The sequence below is a fragment of the Mercenaria mercenaria genome, chromosome 17 (genome assembly GCF_021730395.1).
Source record: "Mercenaria mercenaria strain notata chromosome 17, MADL_Memer_1, whole genome shotgun sequence".
NCBI classification, from domain to species: domain Eukaryota; kingdom Metazoa; phylum Mollusca; class Bivalvia; order Venerida; family Veneridae; genus Mercenaria; species Mercenaria mercenaria.
In genome coordinates, this window is record NC_069377.1 from 39,559,382 (window position 1) to 39,566,713 (window position 7,332).

Sequence of the window (7,332 nt, forward strand, 5' to 3'; positions counted from 1 at the left end):
CAAAAATTATTTTAGTTAACTAAAAGCAAAATCAAATATCCCAAAAATATTATTAATTTGCATACCGTTATCATTCCATGTCTTTGATGCATTGCATCATTTCCAAAGTATTAAGAAGCTTTCTGCAAACATTAATTTTTGTTAAAATGAAGTTAACAATAGCATCTAAATGCAATTCTCGAAGAACTGTTGATCACGAAAATATACCATTGAATTTTTCGGACTGAACGGCATTCTTATAACATTCAGCTGCACACATACGATCATTTAATCTAAAGGTAGACCGAGTATCAGTTTCTGTTCATTTGTTTATTTTAGGGTCTTTGTCTTCTTTTTACGGTTTAAATGTGGTTAAGGTACATTCTATAGCCAAAATATCGACATTTTAGTGCTTGTCTTTACAACCATTTTGCGAATTTTTACTAAAGAATTACATAATTTGATGAATGAAATGCCTATTGAAAATGATTTAGCTCTCCTTTGAAGTATATATCTTAAAAAACAAATCCCAACTTGTACCCGAAATCCGGACAGAAGACAGAAAAAAATATTTTCAGGTGGTCATATTTTTTCAAAATCGACAGCTGCTACATTCAAGCATTATTCTGCCTAAAATTGTGACCAAAACGTACCTAGATAATATATCTACTTCCTGCGAGCAATCAATTTTTAAATTTAATTTTGATGAAAGTGCCTTTTATAGTCGATAATTTTCAGATATTTTTATTTTCTCTTTTTTCATGCAGACATCATCATTTCACAATTAATTGAGATAAACATGCGTATCTATGACAAAAATCCATAATATCATTACAAGGGCAATACACATAAAAGTCAGATGTGTCAATTTTATTTTTAGAAACGGTTGCAGTCACAAAGTAATTGACAGAATAAAATGTAAATTTCAGCATATTTTTTCACACAAAAATGTGTTAGTGCGTAGAAATGTGATCAGGCTGAGCACATGGCCTTATGGATTTCATGATTTTCGGCGCTTAACGTGAAAACAGTTAAAGCACAGGATTACAAACATTAAATTTATGCTTAATCTATATGCGATACATTATGCATATAATTATAATTCACGATAATATCGCATATGGAAGTAACTGGAATAAATTTGGACTATTTCCTTCGGAAGTTTACATGACTGTCTTGTCAAAAGGCCTCCCTCGTGTTTACATAATTTGACAGGTCGAGTTGTTCTGGGACTAGAACAATGGTAAGTGCAAAGTTATATAGATTTATATAAATTAATTATTTTTGCAACGAGTTCAAAGTAAGGTTGATTATCAGTCGACTCTATTTCAAGATCTGAGAATGATTTGCCTATTTTTGGGCGGAGAACATAACATACTTGTATTACTGCCACCATAGATTATCATTAGAATCACTGGTAGATCTACAACAAGTCATTCTCAGATCTTGAAATAGAGTCGATGCAGAATTAACGCATTGTTTCATAGATAGTGAATCGATCAGAATAGACAGAATAGATCATTGTCATAGAAAAAAAACGTCGATGTACTTTTTGCATTCGAATTGACATAATTTGAACATAGACTCTGCATTTATGCCATAAAATATGTCTGATCGGACGTGCTGAATCATCCGGCAAAAACCATCAATATTTTTAAAGTAACATTAATTAGAATCAAGGTCTACTGTGCATTTAATCCGTCATGTGTTTGTTTCAGATGAATGAATACCTGCACCATGGAAACAATGTCATTTGCAAATTTTTTAACCTGTGCTGGGCGTTCACATTGACATTTCTTGTTCAACAGGAATACATGATGTCGACCAACAGTACAGCTAGGTAAATGTCAATGTTCTATATATATTCTACAATAATTTTGTAAAAAAAGAACAATGTCTATAAGTAAGCCAAAGAAAGGACACCTCTGCATAGCTGACAAGGTCAAGGGTCTGAATGAAGCATGATCATGCACCAAAATATCAACAAATTTATACAATGGAATGAAATAACATACAGTAGGCCTATATTACAGCAAGATGTGATTAATAAATAGTATCATAATTATTTATTTTACATGGCATGCATGAATTGTTCAACTTCATAAATCAACTGTGCTGTAGACCTACAGAATCAGCATAAAGAAATGAAGCTACATGAGTAGTTTTAAGATACATTAATCTACACTTGTCAAGATTACATATATAATGCTGATTTCCTTATACAGTATGGGTGGTTTTCAAAATAATGAAGCTTTTTCTTCTTTTTTCACCTTACTTTAATTCAGTTCAGTTTTAGAATGTGTTTTGGGGCAAATCATATCCAAATCAATGTATTCAAAAAATGTGTGCAATTTGAGATGAATGGCTCAAGCATATTTAAAGTTATGTTAAATTATATAGCTAATTTTGTCCCATCTGCACCAAAGTGTGACATTTTGCATGAAGGATAGTTTTCAACTGTGTTTTACTTTTTCAAACCAAACTTAATTGTTACAGCTTTGGCTTTTCTTATAAAAAATCTAACTCTGCACATTTAAAACAACATACTTCTTTTCATTAACTACTTTTATTCTTACCAATAGTTCATGTCTTGTGAGGGAACCCCCTTCGTAAAAAAAAAATAGTGATACATTTAAAAGTTGAACACTACAATTTCATAACCCCATTACTTTTCTTAAGTCATAATGTTTTTCTAAGATCTTTATCCTTACAGCTTTGAAGACCCTTATGATTTTATTGTTTTATAAATCAACTTTCTCAGAATCTTCATATATGTTTATACACCCAAAAATGCCCCTTGTAAGTATTCTTTAAATAAAATGGGTTTTCCATTTAGAGGGAAATAAATTTAAAAACCCAGATGTTTTACACTGATTTTTAGTATGTGTCCCATGTGCATCTCTTAAAAATCACCAGACATTTTTGAATTTGGAATGTGGTTTATAACCTGCAAAATGTGAAAAAAAAGTTTTATAATAATATATTAATTATTTTTCATTCAGCAACAACTTTTCTAGGTAAATTTTTATTTTTTGTCAGATTTATGCAGAAAGGGTGATTTTAAAAACCAAAGTCCACAAACATTTATTAATTAAGTTCAAACTATACACAAACACCTATTCATATATGTTGAAACATTTTACTGTTATACATATTTCCTTGTCATAAAACACTGCAATATTTTATCACCCATCTTACTGGAAATTCTCTGAACTTATAAAACTGAAGGCTGTTCAAAATATTATCTGATTGGTATTTCTCAACACTTTCCCATAGGTTGTATATTTCCTTGAAATTTGAATTATTTGCTATCATAAAAAATTAGGTGACCCAAAGAAAATAGGTTTGAATTTCCAACCCCTATGTCACAATTTTGCTTCATTATTTTGAAAACCACCAATATGTTTCCTCATAGTTTTTTATACTATACTATACTTATTTTAGATGAAGATATAAATTTATTCAAAGAAATAATGGGACAATGAATGCTAAAATTGCCTAGAAGAAGACTGTCAATTTACACACCATTTTATACAGGTAGGTGTTTAAAAGTGTTTTGAAAATAGATATGGCATTCAACATTTATTTTACAAACTATAATAACTGATTTTAGAATTATGTTATGTACATTGTACTTTTAAATTGTTTTTAATGTGAAGTGTCAGAAATTTATAGAGAAATCACAGTTAATTGTGAAAGAAAAATTTATGTATATATAAATGTACATGTTGGGCTTTTTTTTGTTACAGTATGATATGGTGAACAAAATGCCTCAATGCAGCCAGTTCTGGAGCTTTGGCTAGACTATGAACAGTAGACATCAAAAGGTACAGGATAGTTTAGAGCTGCATTTATTAATTTTTTTATGTAATTACTATTTATCAGTTCAAATGAAACTTGGTACATCAGCATGAAGTGGACAGGCACATATTGTCAGGACTATCAAATTTGATTATTTGTTTCTTCAGTTATTATGTCATTTTCTTTTTCAAATTGTCATATCATAGCTTCCTTCATACTTTTTGCATTAAAACTCTCTTTCTGCAGATTCCATCATATTCAAATGGATCATGGTATACTTCATGGCCAGCAGAATTATACACATACTATAGTGGATTTTACATCTGATGACAGTTTTCTAAAGTTATGGTCCTTTTAGAATCTTGAATTAAATGAAACAGTTACAGTTTCTTTTCTTTTGTTCTTTATGTACTCAGCTCCTCCCCCACTTTCTATCCAATGCCCTTGAAACTTGTAATACACTTTTACCTTAAATGTAAAATTAAGGCCTTTATCTATTTTAGCCTAAAATCTAAATTTGGAGTGTTATGCCCCTTTTATAAATTTTAAGAATTATATTTCATCTCCTCTACAGTTTTCATACTGTGTCACAGTGCAAAAGTAAGTTGATATGAAATTATCAACATGAAGTAGGCATGCACATATTGCAAGACTTCATTTCAGGTTACTTTTTATTGAGTGATGTCCTTTAAAATATCACTTGTACATTGTGTATGCCTACTCACAGTTTCAAACAATTCATAAGAAATTTAGTATACATTATGGACACCAAGTGATCATGTGCGACAGTGCCTATATATAGTGTTAGTTGAAAATGGAATGCATGAAGACATACAGACAAATATATATCATCTGTTTGAATTCAAAGCTGTATTTCTTAGTCTTTATTACTTGTGTAAGGTACTGTTTTTCCACTTCTTAATGACATTTTCTTGATAATGTCTGTCAGACTAATAATATTATAATTGTAAGATTTTACATTCTAAAATTTTGTGTTTTATGAACATATAAAACATGTTAAGTTTATACTAGAGTAAAAATGGCTAAATTTTTCCATTTCAGATGATCATCTGAAGGGCCACAATTGTTTAAAGCACTGGTCAACAAAAACTGAACTATTTGATGGATCATACATCTGCAGAATGTACTACCATATTTCCAGAATCAGAGAAATAGAAATATCAAGTATTAGAGAGAAAGAAAAGTATGCATCATGTATGAAGAACTGCCTTAGAATAATTTGCAAAATACATTGAAATGTAACAATTGCTAATTGCATAAGGAAGTTAAGGAAGGTGTACTGTTCTGTAAAATATGTGTCCAGTGCAACATTTCTTTTCCAATTTTGTGAGCATAATTCTGAATAAAAATTGCAACATGGCTACAGGGATAATACAAAAGGTTTTAATCTTATTTCCAAACACATTGGGGAATCAAGGAAGAAATATCAAGAATTAGGGAAAAAGAAATAATTGTCATGAATGAAGAACTTACTTTTTATTAATTTACAAATACTTTTATCCTCACAACTGTTAATGATTTTATGAATATGGAAGTTAAAAGTGTGGACTTTGAATAATCTTCAACTTCTCTGAGCATAGTTCTAACATAAAAATTGTAACTTTATAAAATATCTTGTAGAAAAGTGTAAGACTTTCATACTTGTTTTATAGAAATGTTTCTGGATGTTTCAATGTAAGTTTGCTAGACCCAGACCACTAGCTCCTAAGTCAAGGTTACACTTAGATGTCAAAGGTTAAAAGGGTCTGTTTCTGTCTGGTCAGTACTGCAATACATAAAGGGATTTTGGAATTACTCGCATAAATGTTTACCATAAAGAGACAACGTGTTATGCGCAAGACCCAAACCCTTGCTCCAAGGTCAAGGTCACACTTAGAGGTCAAAGGTTAATAGAGTCTTTTTGGTGTCTGGTCAATAACTCTGCGATCCATGAAGGGACTTTTAGATAACTTGGCATAAATGTTCACCATATGAAACTAGGTGTCATGCCCAAGACCAAGACCCCTACTTGAAGGTCACACTTGGAGGCCAAGGTCAGATACAAAAATGACTTTGTCCGTAGCATTTCTTGTTCATGCATGGAGGGATTTGATGTACAATGGCAAAATGTTCTCATCATGAGATGGTGTGTCATGAGTAAGAACCAGGCCCCTAATCCTTTGCTGTTACTATAAATAGCTATTACTGTAAAGTTCTATTCTATTAACCCTTACCATGCTGAACATGATTTATTCTGTCTTTGCGACCAGTGTAGATCATGATCAGCCTGCACATCCATGCAGTCTGATGATGATCAGCACTGTTCGCCATTCACTCAGTATATTTTTGGTAAGCATCCCGTTTAACAGTTAATGTTACTGTCCAAATTGAAAAATGGACAAGTTCATTATAGAAATTCAGCAGGGTAAGGGTTAATATTAGCCCTAGGAGAAAATTGGGACTACTTTTCTGTAGTACAACATGCATGTTACATCCAATTTTTTATGTATTTTGACGTAAGGCTACCTGATAAGTACTTTTGTGTGGACTTAGATATTTTTCAGATTAACTTTTCTTTGTTGTCACTATAAACACTATATAGACAACTTTTTATAACTGACCGTAGGGAGAAATCAAGACCATTTTTAGCTCTACTATTTGGAGAATAGGGGGGCTATACTACTCGCCCCGGTGTCGGCGTCGGCGTTACCCTTCTTGGTTAAAGTTTTTCGGCAACCTTTGTTTTTCTGTCATATCTTTGTTACTATTGCTTGTATCTTACTGTAACTTCACATAAACATTGTCCAATATACAAACAATATATGTGTAGGGGCTGGGGCCCCTTATACCCATGTCAATGTCACCAAGGTGTTATACTTAGATTATTTTTAAGGTTAAAGTTTTCCGGCAACCTTTGTTTTTCTGTCATATCTTTGTTACTATTGGGTTATATTTACTGTAACTTCACATAAACATTGTCCAGTATAAAACAAAGTATGTATAGGGCTGAGCCCATTATACCAAGGTCAAGGTCACCAAGGTGTTATACTTGGGTTATTTGTAAGGTTAAAGTTTTTCGGCAATCTTTGTTTTTCTGTCATATCTTTGTTACTTTTGCTTATATCGTACTGTAACTTCACATAAACATTGTCCAGTATACAAACAAAGTATGTGTAGGGGCTGAGCCCATTATACCCAAGGTCAAGGTCACCAAGGTGTTATTTCTCAGGTGATTTTTAAGGTTAAAGTTTTCGGCAACCTTTGTTTTCTGTCATATCTTTGTTAATATTGCTTATATCTTACTGTAACTTCACATAAACATTGTTCAGTATACAATCAAAGTTTGTATAGGGGCTGAGCCTATTATACCCAAGGTCAAGATCACAAAGGTGTTATACTTAGGTTATTTTTAAGGTTAAAGTTTTTCGGCAACCTTTGTTTTTCTGTCATATCTTTGTTACTATTGCTTATATCTTACTGTTACTTCACATAAACATTGTCCAGTATACAAACAATATATGTGTAGGGGCTGAGCCCATTATACCCAAGGTC

At 31.8% G+C, this 7,332-nt stretch overlaps 1 long non-coding RNA gene across 1 annotated transcript; it reads left to right on the top strand.

Annotated features, from left to right (window-relative positions):
- The first annotated feature begins 1,229 nt into the window (after window positions 1–1,229).
- On the top strand, window positions 1,230–5,202 carry LOC128550203 (uncharacterized). Its single transcript, XR_008368167.1, has 4 exons — window positions 1,230–1,819; window positions 3,424–3,516; window positions 3,729–3,806; window positions 4,843–5,202. It is a non-coding gene; the product is annotated as an uncharacterized LOC128550203 (long non-coding RNA).
- The last annotated feature ends 2,130 nt before the right edge of the window (window positions 5,203–7,332 follow it).